The following is an 18,480-nucleotide window of genomic DNA, read 5'->3' as shown; positions in this document are numbered from 1 at the left end:
CCTCTCCCACTGCTATATGACCTTGAGATAAGTCCTGGGCCTCTTGGGGCTAGAGTCTGCCTACCTACCTCACACAGTGGCTGAGCAGTGGTGGGAAGGCAAGGGCTGAAGTAACGGCACAAAAGCAAGGTGTGCTGGCTATTTATAGCTCCCATGCAAATAGGCCCAGGCCCACAGGCCCCAAAGGAAGGCCATTGGCTCAGCCCCAGCCTTGTTGTGGCTCTTCAGAGCTACGGGGGCAGCGGGGCCTGGACTCCCTCACAGCACTCTGTGGCGACCAGCCCCTGGAACCAGCTGAGGCCAGCAAGGTCTGCTGTGGCCGCCCATAGGCTCCTAGCTCCATTCTGCTTCTGTGGCCCACAGCAGAGGCAGCTCTCTGAAGTAGAGAGCACTGGACTCGAAGTCAAAAGGCCTGGTGTGAATCTCATCTTCCCCGCCTACAAAAAGAACTGCCCTTTCCTGAGGCAGCCAACATACCAGGTGCCAGGCTCTGGCCTTGCACAAGTTCAGGTTATTCCTACATAGACCCGGGAGCAGAATATTTTACTGATGAAGAAAATGAAGTTCAGAGAGGTTCAGTGACTTGCCCAAGGTCACACGAGGTAGAAGGATCTGATGCTGCAGCCCATGTACTCTCTAGTATGCCATGTTGGAAGGGAGAGATGGGGGGTAGAGATGGAGATGTCGGGAGGGAGAGATGGGTGGGGAGAGATAGAGACAGATAAGCATGCCAGGGACAGCACACAAACACACGTGCCCCAAAACCAGACAAAACAGGTAGGGAGGTGAGGTCAAGGGGACGGGCACCCTTGCTTGCCCAGGGTCTGCCTACCCACCCTTTGCAGACTGCTCTCATGCCTGACCTCGAGAAGCCCCCTCCCCTTCTGCCTGAAGGGGTTAGAGACCCCTCGCCTTCTGTCTCCCCACCTGTCCCAGCCACCTGGACCACCAGCCTCTGGTTCCCAAAACCTGGGGACAGCAGCTCCCTGGCAGGGGTGGGAGGGCAGGGTAAGCACAGACCTGAGCCAGTCCAGAGATTTGGGCCCACTGACCCTGCTCCCTGCCCTGCCCAGACCAACAGCCCTGAGGCAGGGAAAGACCAGATCATGCCAGGGAAGGCAGGTCACCTCCTTCAGGGCAAATGGAAACCTGCTCCCAGCCAGTCCAGGACAGCGGGTGAGGCTGGTCTCAAGGTGACCAGTGACCCTGACAGTCAGAGCTCTCCAGGCACAGAGGGTGGCCCTAAAGAGATGAGTGTACACGTTGTACCTCCATGTGTGTGCTTGTGAGTATGTGCCAGCAGAGGAGACAGAGGCAGAAAACATGCCTGAGGGATACCACCGGGAACAGAAATGCATTTTCTAATTTTTCTACGATAATCACATGTAACTTGTTTGATAAGAGATTTTGTTAAAGGTAAAAAATAAAACCCAACAGGCCAAAATGTCTCCAAGAGTGGCACGCAGAATCTAGCATGCCCAGCTCCTCACTGTACAGAGGGGAAACCAAGGCCACTGTCCTGTCGTGAGGGACCCGCGGCCCCAAGGCCTAGCCTGGCCTCCTCTACTCTAGCCCTTCCCTGGTGTTTGGTTCTGCCTCACGGGACGCAGGATGATACTCACTGGACAGGAGAGGAAACTGAGGCCAGAGGAGAGGCCTTGGGGGAGGGCTGTGAGCACAGAGAGGGCTCCCTCAGAAACACCTGCTAGAGCAACAAGAGGTGGTGGGCTGAGGTCAGGCAAAGTATGGGCGAATAAGATCAGCTGAGGTCGGTATGAGTCTGGGGTCTGCCTCCCTTGAGCAGACCCTTGGGGAGCAGAGGATGTCCCCAACATGCCACCTCATGCAGTCCCCTTCCACACACACCTGCCGGGCCTTGGGGCCAGCCCGTGCCACCTGCCATGAAAGGCCCACTGCTGTCAATCAAGACGGGGTGGCGGGGGGGAGCAGAGAGGGATCAGTGTCCTCCTAGGCTCTCCTAGGGGTGCAGGCCCTGCCTGGGGGAGCCCACAGTCCACCCACATTGGCTTGAATGAAGGAGGGAGGAGGAGAAATGAAGCCAGGGCCGTAGGAGGGAGGGAAGGAGGGCGAGAGGCAGTGCGAACAGCAGGAGGGGGCATGGCCGCCAGCAGAGTTGCGACAGGGCACGGGGGCGGGCGTGGCGGAAGCTGCCAGGCTGGGCAGGCAGATGAGTAGGAGCCTGGCTGGGAGGCTGGCCTCCCCGACGGCCTTCCCAGACAGAACCAAGTCTAGGGTTGCACAACCCAGGAAATGGGCTGAGCAGGAGGCAGGAGGCCAGCAAGTTCCTCCCAAGGCCCCTCTACCAGGGTCTGTGCCCCACCCATATGAGAGCAGGCCAGGCCTGGGAACAGAACCAGGAGCTGTGGCCTCAGGCAGTGGCCAGGTCCCAGGGCAGGGGATGCCCCCCCGACATCTGCTCCTCCCCAGGACTGGCACCTCAACTCCCATCAGGGACTCCTCCTCCATCCCCCTGCCCCCCTAGAGCTCTGTTCTTCCTCACTCCAGCCCTTCCCCAGCAACACCTCCCAGTCAGGGCCACTGTCACCATGCCTGGTCCCTCCCTCATCCAGCCTCCCCACAGCTTGGAAGCTCCCCTGCTCCTACCACCCTAGACCAAAGCCCATACCTCAGCCTGTCCTCGGGGGCCCTGTCCTCCTCTCCGCCTGGAACCACCTCTGGCTCATCTGTGAACACGTGCCTCACCTTGGAGCCTGTGTTTTTGCAGATGCTGTTCCCTGGGCAGACTATGCCTCTCCTGAACTCCCACATACCCTCCAGGCAGTTCAAAAGGGGGCTCTGGGGGATCCTCCCCCTCCCCGCCCCGGAAGCTAGCAACTCTGTGCAGGTGTGTGGGGTCGCTCTTGTGCCGAGTACCTGGCTTTGCAGTCTGGGTGGGGTCTGCCTCCAGCTCAGTCTTATCACATCAGACTCCGCTGGGGTCATTTCAAAAAGCCCACTGCTGGGCCCAACCCAGACCACGGGAAGCAGAGAAGGGGATCAGAGGTGGTGCAGCATGATTTTACTTTTTTGGGAGCTGCAACACCCTAAAAATCCTCTTCTTAGGAAAACGGACACATGTGGCAACATGATTCTGTACCCAAAGGCCCAACCCAGCCCCAGGTTACCCCAGCCTTCCTCAGGGTAAGACACACCAGGCCCTGCCCTGGGGGAGCCCACAGCCTGGTGGGGTCAGTCACATACATATGTAATTACAGAAAAGGATAAGACCACGAGCCACTCAGGCAGCGAGCAGGGGTGAAAGTGGGGGGTGGGAGTGAGTGGGGGCGGGAGGCTGTGGGGGAGGGCTGGGGTCTGAGGGATGGGTAGGGGCACCACAGGCTCATCCTGCCATAAGCGGAGAGTCTGGAGGGTACGAGGGAAAGCACTTCAGACCCTGCTGCCATCACATTACTCCCACCCCCGTCGGCATGCAGAGAGTCGGGGAGGGTAGAGGCTTCTCGTGGCACAGCTCACGCCATGCACCCGCCTTACATCACCCGAGGATTGGGGAAGCCCTGGGCTCAGCCACAGCGAAGGATCCGGTACCCCCCGAGCGGGGAACAAAGGTTCCTTCATGGCGAAGCCAGAGAGCTGGCTCCTGCAAGGACAAGGGGGCCTCTGTGAGTGCCGGGTAGGGGGGCACGTCAGGGCCTCCCCCAGAATACTCATCCACAGTGTGCATACACCGGCACACCCACCAGCCCAGACACACAGTCACACACGGGGAGCCCCGCTCCAAGCTGGACACACACACACACACACACACACACAGTCACACACAGGGAGCCCCGCTCCAAGCTGGACACACACACACAGTCACACACGGGGAGCCCCGCTCCAAGCTGGACACACACACACAGTCACACATGGGGAGCCCCGCTCCAAGCTGGACACACACACACAGTCACACACGGGGAGCCCCGCTCTAAGCTGGACACACACACACACACACAGTCACACACGAGGAGCCCTGCTCCAAGCTGGATACACACACAGTCACTCACGGGGAGCCCCGCTCCAAGCTGGACACACACACACAGTCACACACAGGGAGCCCCGCTCCAAGCTGGACACACACACACACATGCACACATACACAGTCACACATGGGGAGCCCCGCTCCAAGCTGGACACACACAATCACACACGAGGAGCCCTGCTCCAAGCTGGACACACATACACACACACCAACATGGATGGACACAGGGCGAATCATGGAATCAGCGAGAGTCACCCCGAGACACACACAGACAGCTGTGACCACAGGCACATACACACTCCCAAGGTGACTCAGTCACACGCTACAGAGAAACACACCCCACTCACCAGCTCTCGTATGTCCACAGATGTCAGGCCCACAGATCACACAGCACACTAATACCCCACGAGCACACCCATCACAGAGAGATCGCGTGCACAATCCTGTGTGCACAGAGGGTGCCACAAGCACATAACGAGCATGCGGGGACAGAGACACTCCAGGTAGGCACAGAGACTAACGCGCAGTAGGACCCACACACACCTGACTAGGGTCTGGCACCAACAAAGTGCAAATGCAGCCTTTTCCCCCACAGTCCCCAGGGCATAATGGATGGGGAGAGGAGACAGGAGGGGGCAGAAAAGCAGCTGGCTGTCAAGCCAGGCTGGGCCTCCCTGCTGAAGGAGGCGGAGAAAGTCCTTCCTGGCCCAGGGCAAAGTCCAAAGTGTGTAATGGAAGGAGTGGGTTGGTCAGGCACATTGCTGGGCAGGCCTCTGCCCGCTCAGCTGCTGAGCCACTCTGAGGGGAAGTCAGCAGAGGCTGAGGACGAGGTCCGGGGTCACAGGTGGCAGTCACAGGGCTGGTGGACAGGAGGAAGGATGGGCTGACACCTGTGCAGGTGGGAGTGGCCATGTCAGGCACCCCACACACAACCTCCATCGAGTCTCCAGACTCGCTGGGCAGAGGTCGTTGAGCAGAGGTGCAGCAGTTCACCCAAAGCCACAAAGCCAACAGGGTAGCCTGCAGGAGTGGACAGGGCCCTCTGGTCCTAGCCCCTAGCTGGCCTCTAGCAGAGCAAGGGTATGTGACTGGAGTGAGAACAGCCCCTCTATCATCTCCCATGTACACGGGCCCCAAGCCCTCTCCTCAGCTCTTCTGTCTGCGTATCCATACAGGCCTCCTCCTATAGGGAGGCTCCATGATTTTCCTGATTTCTTTGAGAACAATCTGTTTGGGAGAAGTTAAGATGGCCACATAATCCTTTTGCCACCCCTACAAGGTAGGCAGGGCTTAAATGGTGCCTCCTTATGTTAGGGATTGGGAGAAAGCCTCGAGAGAGGCAGGAGTGTGGCAAGCCATCCCACCAAAACAAACCCATTGCCGTCGAGTTGATTCCAACTCATAGTGACCCCATAGGACAGAGTAGAACTGGTCCCTAGGGTTTCCAAAGAGCAGCTGGTAGATTTGAACTGCCAACCTTTTGGTTAACAGATGAGTTCTTAACCACTACACCACCAGGGCCATCCCACAGTGGGCAGCAAACAGAGGGCCTGGAGAGCTTGGCCTCAGGTTGGGCTGGGTTGGACAAGTCTAAACTCAGATTTGATCTGACTTGCGTGCCCTGCGAGCTTGGTCAAGCTGCCCTGGTGTCTTCATCTGTGAAGTGAAAGGATCCTGCCCTGCCCAGAGGGTTGTTCTGAGGGCACAGAGCAGTGATGATACACAGAAGCCATCACCATTATCATCCTCACATCTGGCCCTCTCCCATCTACCTACAGCCATCCTTGGCAACCATAGAGGCCCCCAAACGTCCTTCTATCAGTGAGAAAGGGGTTCTCTTAAGCCACCCAGCCCAGGGATGCCCTGCTCTGGGAAGAGACCCAGGCTGGGCAAAGGCAGCCTGACCAGCTGGCAGACTCCAAGCCAGCCACTAACCCCCTCCGGGTCTTAGTCCCCCTGCCTTGACAACAAGAGACCTCTATGCTTTCTCTACCCCTTATAATCGAGGACCCTGTGACCTGTCTCCCCTGGCCCCCAGCACCCGCAGCCCACACCGAGCAGATGCCTGATCTGGCCTTGGGCCTTGGCACCTGTTTACCCAACATGGCCATAGACGTGGTCCAAAGCTTCCAGTGCTGTTGTGAAAACAGCGGCCCAGCCACAACAAGCCCGCCTGCCCACCCCTCCAGAGGCCCCTTGGCAGGGACCTTGGCGAGGACGGCCGATGGCCTTCTCTCGTGCGCAGTCCAGCCCAGTGCTGTACCCGGGGCCTCTCAAACTTCCCACCAAAGGCCTGTTGAGCCTCTCCTGCTATCCCAGGTCTTTGCTCTCTGCCTGGACTCTCCTGAGTTCCAGGCTCATGGGCCTACCTGCCTGCCTGACCTCACCATGCGGACGCCTCTGGAGGGCACTCAAACATGTTCCCCCATCCAAAGAGCTCCTCATCTGCTCCAGCCCCAATGCCCACCCAGTTGCTCAGGCCAGACACCAAGGGTAGGTCTTCATCCTTCCCTTCCTGCCCATACAGCATCGCCATCATTTCTGCCTGTGTCTACCCTGAAACCCTCTCTTCTCTCCACCCCCGTTCCTGTCCTGGCCACCATCACCCTCCCCAGGGCTCCGCACCAGCCTGCTACCTGCTCCCCTCCCCTCCTCTGGCTCCACAGTCCTTCTGCCCCCACAACCAGAGGTTTGCCTCTCGGACCTCCTCAGCCACTGCCTCCCCTCACTCTGCCCCAGCCACAATGACCCCTTTCGGTTCCCTGAGCAGCCAAGTTCCTTCCCACTTGGGAGCATCTGTGCTTGCTGTTCATCTTCCTGGACACCTCTCCCACACACACATCATTCGGGTCTCAGATAAACACTTCCTGACCCACCCATTTCACAGACGAGACAATTGAGGCTCAAAGCAGTCCAGCTCTGCCTTGAGAGGATATAGCTTGTAAATGTCAAATAAGGATTTAAACCCAGTCTCTCTGATGACTTCAGGGGTCCTGCTCCTAATTCTTCAGGATGCCCTCACTCACTCACGGCCCAGCCCCGCCCCCTCGATCTCCCTGCCTACTGCCTACTGCACCACCATCATCACCAACCTTCAATGCCCAAGACCCCCAGTTTCTCAGCCTCGAATAGTGAAGACTGAAGCTCAGTCCAACCCTCCTTCTATGTGTCCCTGGGGCAGGCAGGGCCCTGCCGCCAGCTGCCGTCTGCCAAGGATATGTGTATGTGCCCGTATACATGGGGGGATTTCCAGCTTCCTCCCCCTCCATTCCTCCAGCCTCCATCAGCCCCTGATGTCTACCTCCTCCCCAACCCAAAGACTGACTCCTGGGTTCAAAGGGTAGGCAAGTTGGCAGGAGGGCCTACCACCCACCCCCTTATTCTCAGCCTTGGCTGCTCCAAGCCCAATGGCCTGCAGGGGGCCAGAGCAGGGGAGTGGGGCCAAAGGAAGCCTGAAGGGGCAGCAGGCAGCTGTGGACTACCATTTCCTTCTCTGCATCCATTTATCACGCGATCTATTTTTCTCCCTTTGAAAGGGAGTGAGGGGGAGAGGAGCAGGAGGGGGCTGGGCTGCTGAGTGGGCACAGCTGCCACCCTGGGGCACCTCTCCTCAGAGGACATGGAGCCTATTGAACCGACAGAACCCCTCCCCGTCCCCAGCACTGCTGCTGGAGGCAGAATCGAGAGGGGATGAAGGAGGCAGATACGTGGCTTCTCAGCCGGCTCTGCAGCCACCTGGCCCTGGGACAGCCCCCAGCCCATCAAAAAATAATAACAGGTCTTCAGGCCACTTGCCTTTTTCTGAACAGTTACCGTCATCTGGGTGCTAAGTGCTTTACATAACTACAGTTTCTACCATTAAATGCTTACAATGCGCTAGGCACACTGCTAGCTACTTTGCATACATTATCAGTTGTTTCCTTTACACCACCACCATATCCCATTTCTCAGGTGGCGAAACTGAGGTGCTGAGCTCAGAGCCAGGGCCCAGGTTCACACAGCTGCCTGGAGCTGCTAAATTCCAGAGATGCAGGCTGGCCACTCACAAGGAGGCTGAGCTGCCCAGAGTTAACCTGGCTTACAGGCTCAGAGCAAGGGAGGGGTTGGGGCGTGGGGGCTGCAGGGGACCTCACGGCCTCAGAACCCGCCCCTCTCCTTGAGCCCCCAACAAGGCCTGACCTGTCTGCCCGCCACCCAGCCCCAGCAGTGGAAAGCCTGGTCAGTCAGCCTAACCCGTTGGCCAGATGGGGCTGCCCTCGGCAGGCAAGGCGGGGGCGGGGCAAACCGTGGACGGAGGGCTGGTCAGTCCCATTCTGAAACCACTTCCTGGGCAGCCCAGAGGAAGTCAGCCTCCAGAAACGCCTTAGACGGACGGGCCTCTCCCCTGGGCCCAGGCCTTGGACAGTGGACAGACTGTCCCCCAGGAGAAGAGCAGCCAGCGTGCCTCCCAGTCTCCAGAGCCCGGCAACTCCACTCCCACAAGGCATGGACGCTGTGGGGGACAGAAGGACCAACAGGACCCCCCACCCGCCTGCCAAGCACCTTGGCCCCACGACCACAGGCAGCCCACTTCCTCCTCTGTGGCAGCAGTTACTAACTGTGCCAGCACAGCTGACAAGGCCCTCCTCCACACTCCATGCCCCCCCATACTAAGCCCTGGTCAGCCTGGGGGGCCTGTTAAATGCCTGGACAGAGCTCACCTCCCAGTGTGGCCCAGCCCCTCACTCCCCTGTGGTCATAGCCACACCTTGAAGCTCACCCTCAGGTGCCAGAAACAGACTGGCCTGGCTGGGCTGTGACCCTGACCAGGGACCCTCCATTCCTGGCTCCAGAACAGGCAGTGTGATGTGTGTGGGCAGATGTCTGAGTGCATGGATGATGGTGGAGACTGGGTGAGCGTCTGTGTGTGTCTGAGCGTGCCCATACATGTGAACACCTGTGTGTACAAATGTGTGATGTGTGTGCAGGCAAGTATGTAACCCCACCACCACCCACCATGGGCACTCGTGGGTCTGTATCTGCAAGCATATGCGCCAAGCACAGCCTCCATTTCCGTATCCCTGTGTTAGCACACACATGTTTACGCAGGCTACGTAGGTGATGTTTCAGGGCCCTGGTGTTGCAGTGGTTAAGAGCTCAGCTGCTAACCAAAAAGGTCAGCAGTTCAAATCCGCCAGCCGTGCCTTGGAAACCCTATGAGGCAGTTCTACCCTGTCTTAAAGGGTTGCTCTGAGTCGGAATTGACTCAACAGCAACAGGTTTAGGTGATGTTTGGGAGTTTAAAGTGGGCTGGCTGCAAGGCTAATTAATCGAACTTCTTAGGGAATGAGGCCCAGAGCTGGGAGAGGCTGGGTATGTTGCTTCCTCCCCACCATGTTTAAGACCCAAAGAAGGCCCTGTCTTTGTCATGCCCCTGCCCAGAAGGGAGGGCCCTGAATTCCTGCTCCTCACAGCCAGGCTTAGGGAGCCCAGACCCCACCAGACTACTCCCAGGCACCCCAGGGACCTACAGGTGCCTCACAGCCAATAAGTGTGGGAGTCAGGGGTTGATGAGGGTGGGCTCCTGAGGAAAGACCACCATTACTTACCCCACTATCACTTCCCAGGTTCCAGGTGCCCTCAGCAACCCTTCCGCTCCTCCCCCTTCCCAGAATTATTGGGACCCCAGGCACTCAGTGGGTAACTTCCAGGGCTATTTTCATTGCAACGGAGGTTGAAGGAGGCGAGGCTATTTGCAAAGGGAGGAGCTTCTAACTTCACAAGGGGACTTGGGGAGACTACAGCCTCCCCTAACATTCCTTAGAGGCTCTGCCCAGCTCACCCCTGAATCTGGAGGGCAGGGAGAGGGATATAGAGTCCCTCTTCGGGCCCCAGAGAGGCTGGAGGGAGAGGGGACTGGGGAACAGAGCTCGGTTGTGCCAAGACTGGAAGACCCAATTCCATTTTCAGTTCAGTCTCCGACTCTTTGTGGGGGCCAGGGCGAATCTGTTTCCTTGTGTGATGATATGGACAGCCTGAGGCAGATACGAGGGGCCACAGAAGCGCAGATACATCCACTCCTAACCCTAGGCTCACATGCTCACTTCTCTCTAACTGTCCAGCAAAGCGTCACCCCTCCTTGCCCCAAGAACCACTGATGGGTCCCAGGCCTCCAAGCTCCAAGACCGAAGCCTTCCCCAGGCCAGAAGCCAATGTCTGGCCAGGGAACCCCCGGTGGGCAGGGCAAGCCACTGCCTCCTCTGGGACCCCAGTTCCCACACCCAGTGCAAGGACTCTTCATGCACCCCACTACTCCCACCCTATGGTGGGAGGGGAGGAGCCCAAGGAGGAAGGCTGCCCCTGAACACTGCGTATCTGTCCATCCGCCTAAAAGGACCTAGTGTTACCTGTGGCTTCCAGCTCCTGCTTGAGCCTAGTCCTTGCTTGTGCTGCCGCCGCCACGCAACCACCACCAGAGAAGCAGGCCCGCTGCCCTCACCCGGGGCCAGTTCCCAGCAGACCTGCAGGGACAGGAGAAAACAGCTGAGCCAGAAGGTGCAGCCAAACAGACTTTCCCCATCGGTCAGCCCCAGCATGGCTGACATAGGCCCAGCTCATCCTTGCCTGGCTCTGAAACCTCAGGCCTCTCTGGACTCGGCTTCCTCTTCTGTGAAATGGGGTGGTGGGCCCAACATTTCCTGGGCAACGGTAATATGTCCATTCCACGCTGGGGGTGGAACACTGTGTTCCTGCCCTCCGAGTGTTTCCAGCCTGGTGGGGAAGCCATAGGGCATACACAAGAGAGCCATTCCTGACCCTGCAGGCTTTGGGGGGCCTAGGAAGCAATCAGGTACCCCTACTCTGTGGTCTCGAGCAACTCCTCTGAGCCTCAGTTTTCCTCATCTTCAAAATGGGAAGAATGCTGGTACACATTTCCCTGGGTGGTTCTGAGGCTCCAATGATGAGACATGCCCAGTCCTCTGCTAGACTCATATTGGGAGTATCAAATGAATAGTAACACTTTTTCATTCCTTGTTTGGTACCTTGTAGCTCTGGATATTCTCAATTATTGATGTACCCATTATACAGCTGAGGAAACTAAGGCCCAGAATTATCCTGAAAGGAATGGATGGCAAAGGCAGCAAAGAGGCCCTGGTCTCCTTTTTCTGCCGGCCAGGCACCTACAAAAGATGCCCCTCCCCAGATGTGAGTCCCTCTCCCAGCTAGAGACCCCATCAGCACTCCCTAGGGGCTAATGTATCCTCAGGCTTTATCTTTTTGTCTGTACTTTAAATTATTTCTAATTTCAATTTAAACTTCAATTAGCTGTGCCAGCTAAACGGTGTCAGTACCCTGCAGTCACAGGTCGGAATGACCCCCCACCCCTTCGCTGCTGCTGAAACTAGGGGTGGGGCCGAACAGGGCTGAGTGCTAGGGGCTCTGTCAGCCTCTGCTTCCTCCCACAAGCAGCCTGGTCAAGGAGGTGGGAAGATAACATCAATGGACACATCCCAGGCAGGAAATTGGGTTGGTGACTGTCTGGGCTTCCATTAGCCCCACTCCCAGGAGAATGGGAGTCATACAGCTGGAGAGGCGGTGGCTAAATAAGACTTAATATGTGCTGAACATTCATTAAAGGCCAATGCGGTGATAAAGGACCCCTGACACGGGACCGCCAGTCCTCAGGACGACCTTCTCCATTCTGCACATAAAGAAACTGAGCCTTAGAGAGGCCTAGCTGAATCTTTTGCTCTTAAGATGCCCAGCAAGTATTGGAGCCTAAGTCTTTTCTGGTTCCAGAGCCCGAGGTCTTAGTTACAACACTACAAACCCCAAGACTTTCCCCCGGTGTGTGTCAACTTGGGAGAGCAGAGGATGGCAAAGTATGGGGCCTGGGCCTTCCCAGACTACCCAGGAGCCAGGGCCTGGCTTGGGGCCTGCTGTGTGCACACTCACACCCTGGCAGTCCACCACACGCTCATGATTGGGTTCTCACCCCGCCCCTGGCACTGTCACCCAGGGCACAGGCACCACACACCTTGTCACACCCCCTAATGCCACCGACACCCATGCCCAGGCACTCTCAGTTCCCCACAATCACGGTCACTCCCCGAGCACACGCACTTGCAGTTTCATACAGTCAGACTGTGAGTCTCCCACCAGTCATCCGCTCACATCGTAACCCCACACCGCCACGGACTCACCCCCAGCCACAGCCCCGTCACACACCGGATCCTTTACACCACCCCACAGCCAGGTAGTGGCTGACCAAACACCTCAACATCACACACACACACACACACACACACACGCACACAGAGCTGCCCTTTGCCGGTCTGTCTGCCACGCCCCACCTCAGTCCACAGAAGGAAGAAGGAAACCCAAGGGAACAGTCCCCTCCCTTGGTGACCAGGTCAGCCTGATCACGGTGGCTCAGTCACAGAGGAACAGAACTACATGCGTGTGTGCACATATTCATACACACATATTAGCCTGGTAGACTGGCACCCCGATATCGGGGGCTACCTCGATTAACAGGTCAAATGGTTGGTGGGTCACCATGACACACCCAGTGTGCAACGCAGGACCCTTGAGACACACAGGAACACTCACATACTTAATCCAACACATAGGGGGAGTCTAGTAACAAAGAACACACCAAGACATGGTTCACACATAGTTGGAAGGACTCACACAGAGCCTCAGGACACACACCCAGACACACACATACCCGCAGGCAAGTCCCACACGTGAGAAAGGACACACACACAGGCAAGTCCCAGAAACAGTGACAAAAAACACACAAGCAGATCTAGACACACAACATACCCACTCGCCCAGACACAGGCGACTCAGCAAGGGAGACAAGGTCCATGCGCACAGGATGGGGGCCAGAAGAGAAGGGACCCCTCCCTGCTCACGCAAAAGCCCCAGGTTTAAGTGGGAGGCTCAGTGGGGCTCTCCCCTTCCCCAAGCCGGGGAGCTGAGCAAGAGGGGCTGCTCTGACAGTGCAAATCTCCTGCCTCCCTCCGGACCGGGAAGACGCTCCCGCCTCCCCTGCCCCCGCCCCTCACCTGGCTGGGTCCCCGTCGGAGATGGCGCCTGGGCAGGGCAGGGGCCGGGGACCGACGGACCAGGCAAGTGCCCCCAAGGGAGAGGGTTGAAGGGGGCAGAAGGGCAGAGAGGTGGGGTGGAGGCTAGAGCCAAGCCCAGCCCAGAGATAGATGGAAAGAAAGAGTGACTGAAAGAAGAGAGAGCGAGGAGGAGGCGCCGCGCGGGCCGGGCAGGGACACCGGAGCTGGAGGCGAGGCCCGGCGGGCGGCCTGGCTTGGTTCGGCCCCGCGGTGAAAAATGAGAGGCGGCAGGACAGGCAGGGGCCGCGGAGGGGGCGGCGGGCGTGATCTGGGGGTGCGGCTCCCGGAGCACAGGACCAAGGGGCGGGGAGGGGGGCGATGGGGCACACGGGGGACGAAGGACAGACAGGACTGGGGAGATGCGGAGAGGGGGACACAGAGGGAGTGGGGACAGACCGACGGACAGAGGGTCCCAGAGAGATTCGGGAGGGACACTCGGAGGGGCTAGGGACGCCCAGTCGGGGAGAGGAGCCGGGAGCCCGAGGACTAGGGGGCCTCGGCTCCCGCCGTCGTATGGAGGGACGCAGGCACCAGCGGATCTCGGCGCGGCGGGACTTTCGCCGCCTACGGCTCAGTTTCTTGATTTCGGAAAGGGGAACCGGAGGCGGGGGGGCGGGGGAGGAAGGGAGGGATGGCGCGCCCTCCGGGTAGCCCCGATCCCGCGCCGGGGCCCAGTCCTCACTCACCTCCGGGCGCGGGGCCAGGCGCCAGGGGTCTCGGCGGCTGGGGTCTGGCTCCCCGCGCGGCTCTGAGGCGCGCGCGAGGGTCGGAGGTCGGTGCGGGCCCTGACCCGAGCGGGCCCGGCGGCAGATGAGACACGACCCGGGTCTCGACGCGGTGGGCGGACGCCGGGGGTCGCTCAGGGGCTCCCGGCAATCGCTGCCTCCGGCTCCGGCGCCGCCGCACACGGAAGTGCAAGGGGGCGGGGCGGCGCGACCTCACCCAGGTGCCGACCGGCCCCGCCCCCTCTCTGACCCCGCCCACCAGGGACCGCCCCCACCAGGGCCCGCCCCTCGGAGGCCTGCCCCCTCCAGCTCGGAGCCTGGGGTCCGCTGTCTCCGCCTACCTCGGTGCGGGTCACAGAGTCTCAGGCCATCTCTGCCTTCCCCAGCACACTTCACCCTCCGTCCGTCTTCGGTGTGCGCACCAGCCCTCAGAGAGGGTCCTGTTTTTACAAAGGAGGGCGCTCAGGCCCCAAACGGGAGCCCCTTCACTCCAGCACACTGGGGCCCGGGAGGCAGCGGCAGGGGTTCCCCGGCTCCTCGCGCCCGCGCCCGCGCCCGCGCCCGCGCCCGGGACTCCCCGTCGGCCAACCGGCCGGCCTTGCCAGACCTAGATCCGTCTCTTCCTGTCGGCTGGAGAGCGGACGCGACCGGGCTCCGTGCCCGCCGCCAGGCCTGCCCCCGGAGATGGAGCCGGGAAGACTCCAGGGCAGCAGGCTCTACCCGGTCCCAGTCGCTAGCCAAGGGGTTCTGGGAGCGTCCCCTACCCTGACCGGCCCCCCAGTCCATCACTCTCCTGCCTTTACGTTAGGAAGCTCCCTGTCGCCCCCGCAGATGCCCGAGTTTCCTTCCCAAACACCGAACATCGTTGTGGGCCTTCATTCATTCATTTACTCGTTTATCCCTTCACTGAGTGTCCTCTGGGCCCAAGGCCTGGGGACCGAGTGGACCCCAGTAAGTCCATTACCCTGCAGGCAGAGCTCACAAAGCTGTTAGCCCTGTATTCATCTAAAGAAATATCACTTTCCAACAGGCAGAGAAGAGGGTTCCAGGTCCCAGGTCCCTTGGGGGACAACCTAGAGGAGATGAGAAGGATCTGAACAGCTTTTCCCGGCTGAGGCCAAAGGGATGGAAGTGGGGGCAATCCCTGAGAAGGCCTGAGTTGAGCAAGGGGGCCATGGCTAGGACTTTGGTCTTCTGAAGAAGTGGAAAGGTCGTAAAGGTGGTTACATGAGGTGGAATGACAGGATCAAGTGGGCTTCTTGGGGGACAGATGGGGCAGAGGGGCTGCAGGAGAGAGGAGGGGCTGGGTTGGGGACAGAGGGGCTGCCTGTTAAGGTGGGAGGACCCTGGGTTGAGATCAGGGCAGATGAGTAGAGAAGAGGGGCTGGGCTGCAGGACTGTGATGGGCATGGTGCGGGGGGGGGGGGGGTGGCTAGTGAAACCCCCTGGGGATGGAGAGACTAAGAGAGAGGAAGATCCTAAATCCTGTTTGCAAGTGAGGTGGTAATCAGGAAAGGAGGGGGTCTGGCCTGGAGACAGAAAAACAACAATTACTCTTCCCAAGGTGGGGGGTGATGTGGCAGCTGAGAGGGAGCACAGGCTGGTGCCCTACACCCCAGGAAGAGGGAGGACCCAGTTTGAAAGCCAGATGATGTCCGGGTTCCCAGCCCTGACGCCTGTCCATCGTCCCATCAGGGTGGGCCCTTTCTACCAAGGTGGACACCTCTGGCCACACTGGACTACCATTTGGGAAATAGCCTTGCTCCTTCTCACCACCAGGCCTTTGCACATGCGGTTCCCTGGGCCCAAATGTCATTCTCACCCCCACCCCTCATATCTCTACTTGTCTTGGTTGTATCCACTCATATGCCACAACTCCCTGATGTCTACTTTGAATCTGTGCCCTATCCTTGAGCAAAGGGGCCATATATATTAGGGTGTTTTGTGTCCTGGTTGCCCCCCCAACCCCCACCCCATGGCTTCCCTGGGGTTGGGCTGGAGGCAAGAATGAGCTAGGTGAGCTTCAGGTGACCTTTGCCCATCTGGGATCAGGTTTCCTTTCTGGCTCCTCCCTCTAGGTCCACAACAAACAACTTGGCTTCTCCTTCAACACCAACAGTAGGCTCACACTGTGCCAGGCACTGCTGGGGGAGGGCTGACCCCTGGGGAGTTCCAGGTCCAGCCACCAGACCTTTGCTTCCTGCTGTTCGCCTTGGAAAACGGAAAAGAAGGAAAAGAAAACAATGGCTGTCACTGACAGGAGCTTCCCAAGACGCAGGCCCTGAGCAGGGTGCGGGATGTGTGCTGTCTGATCAGTTCTCAGGACCTTGTGAGGTGAGAGCCACTATTAGTGCCAGTTTTAGTGATGAGCAAACTGAGGCTCAGAAAGAGGTGAAGCCATTTGCCTAAGGGTGCACAGCCAGTAGGATTGAAACTGAGGTCTGCCTGTCTCCAAAGCCCATGCTTTAATCAGAGGTTCTGAATCTCGGCATTACTGACCTTTGGGACAAATAATTATTTGTTGTGGGGGCCATCCTGTGCACTCTAGGAAATTTAGGGGTATTCCTGGCCTCTACCCACTAGATTCCAGTAGCAATTCCCCAAGTTGCCACAATGAGAAATGTTTCCAAATATTGCCAAATGTCCCCAGGAGGGTAAAAGCACCCCTTGTTGATAGCCGTTCCTTAGAGTTGGGCTGGTGTTGCAAGAGCAAGAATGATTTAAGTTAGACCCCAGGAAGCACATTTCTGGCCCTCAGGATTATGCAGACTCAAGAGCTCAGGCTCTGCGAGCACCTCAGCGACTTTCTCCTCTGGAGACTCCAAGGAGAAGTGCGATGCATTCAGAGGGGGAGCAGAGGAGCTGAGGCTGTGCAGGCCATGCTGTGGCCAGGACACAGGAGGGATGCAGGTGGGCTTCCCTTCAGAGATGGCCCTGGACCTAGGGGGAACCAGCTTGCATGGGGTCCAGGGAGCCTGGGTCAAGGTTGGCTGGAGCCACCCTATACCCTGGAATTGCTCCTGGGTGCCAAAGAGATGGAAGTGGGCGGTGGGGGGGGACAATCCAGGTGCCCCTGTGACCTGCCTGGCATTGACCTAAGAAGGGCCCAATGAAGCCTAGGAGGAAGTCTTGGCTGCGCCACTTGCCAACCGTGTGACCCTAGGCGGGCAACCATACCTCTCGGAGCCTGAGTTGTCACCTATGAAAGGAGGCTGATGAAAAGCCCATCTCAGGGGCTTAGTAAGGATTAAGTGAGGTGATGTGCGCAGTGCTTTACCCAGGGTGGGCGCCAGTGGGGGCTCAGTCCACACTGTCCAGAGTTACTGGGTATTGTCATTGTGCCAAGCCACAGGCTCTCATTTGTGGAAGAGCTCTCGATAGCCTTGAGTGACGTAGGGTGTAAATCCCTGAACAGGGCTGGGCCCAAAGCAAGCACCAAGAAGTGGTATTTTCCCTTCCTCCTCATCCAGGTTTGCAGCCAGGGAAATGGGTGGATCGGGGTAGCACTGGGCAGAGTCCAGACTCCCACCCTTGGAGCCCACCTGGGCTGTCCAGAAGAAGGTCAGTCTGACTCCTGCTGCTGCTGTCTCACTGAGAGGCATGAACCCTGGGTGTCCCCCAGGATTCAGCCAAGCAGCCTAGAAAGGGCCTGGACCTCCCTCTGTCCCTAGGGTCCACCCAGCTGTGGGCAGGATGGGTGCCCCACCTACTTACTCTCAGCCAGGATTTTGTCCTTGTCCTGGCGTCTTCCTCACTGGGCCCCTCTCTGCCTCTCGCTCACTGTGTCTCTGTTTGTCCCTATCCCCTCCCTGATGCTTCAGCTGCCAGAGGCATTCCCATCATACCTAGAGCACTGGCTGGCCAAAAGGAGAGTGGGTTCATGTTTCTGGAGCAGGAGGCCCAGGCCAGCCAGGATGGTGCACCTGTGCAACTGCTGGAGATGTCAGAGCCTGGAAGGGTCCGGTTGGGAGTAGTGACGGTGGGGAGGGCACTTGGGACATGGTCCAACCTGTGGCCAACCCTTGGGCTGCCATGAAGATCATTAACAGGGGTATCAGCCTGGGGCACAGGGTGGGAGGGCAAGGGCAGGTGGGAAAAGCAGTGGCCTTGGAGACAGTGCCACATGGCAGGGAAGTGCCAGGTCAGGGGGCTGGAGGGCCCACATTCACATCCTGGCTCTGCCGTGGACCTGTGCTTTAGCTGTGCGTCCAATTCTCCATCTGTCCAGTGGAGATTATAGTAATATCCTCATGGGGGTGTCGAGAAGATTGAAGAGACCAAGCTCCTGAGGCACTAGTAGCAAAACTCAATAATCCAAGTTGTTGTTAACTCCCAAATAAAGGGTTGGTGAGACTGGGCTAAAGGTCTCCAGGTTCCTTCCTCAGTAAATGTGTGTTTGTGTGAAACCTGAGCAATGCCTACGTAGACAAGGGGAAGGTGCTTTCCAAAAGTGCGGGGCACAGGGCTTTCCTGAAGCGCTGGCAGGCCAGCCCAGCCCCAGCTCTACTCTGGGAACCCCTCCTGGCCCCTTTGCCCACCTGCCCCCTACAAAGGGCTGGGAGGAGGGTTGGCACTGGTGTTTGGGGCAGTCAGGAGCCACGGCTATCCCCTGGACACAGACCTCTCTTCTACCCCATTCACC

At 58.6% G+C, this 18,480-nt stretch overlaps 1 protein-coding gene across 2 annotated transcripts in view; it reads right to left on the bottom strand.

Moving 5' to 3' along the window:
- PRKCD (protein kinase C delta) overlaps nt 1–14,046 on the bottom strand; it is a 32,213-nt gene extending 18,167 nt beyond the window's left edge. For both annotated transcript variants that reach the window (XM_049862513.1, XM_049862514.1), the window contains exons 1-2: nt 13,800–14,046; nt 10,387–10,500 (exon numbers count right to left, since the gene is read on the bottom strand). The gene's annotated coding sequence lies outside the window, so the exon portion shown is untranslated. The remainder of the gene's footprint in view (nt 1–10,386; nt 10,501–13,799) is intronic.
- Nucleotides 14,047–18,480: the final 4,434 nt, after the last annotated feature.

The sequence above is a fragment of the Elephas maximus genome, chromosome 20, assembly GCF_024166365.1.
Source record: "Elephas maximus indicus isolate mEleMax1 chromosome 20, mEleMax1 primary haplotype, whole genome shotgun sequence".
NCBI lineage: Eukaryota > Metazoa > Chordata > Mammalia > Proboscidea > Elephantidae > Elephas > Elephas maximus.
The sequence above is the reverse complement of the archived record's forward strand: the minus strand, read 5'-3'. Positions and strand labels throughout refer to the sequence as shown.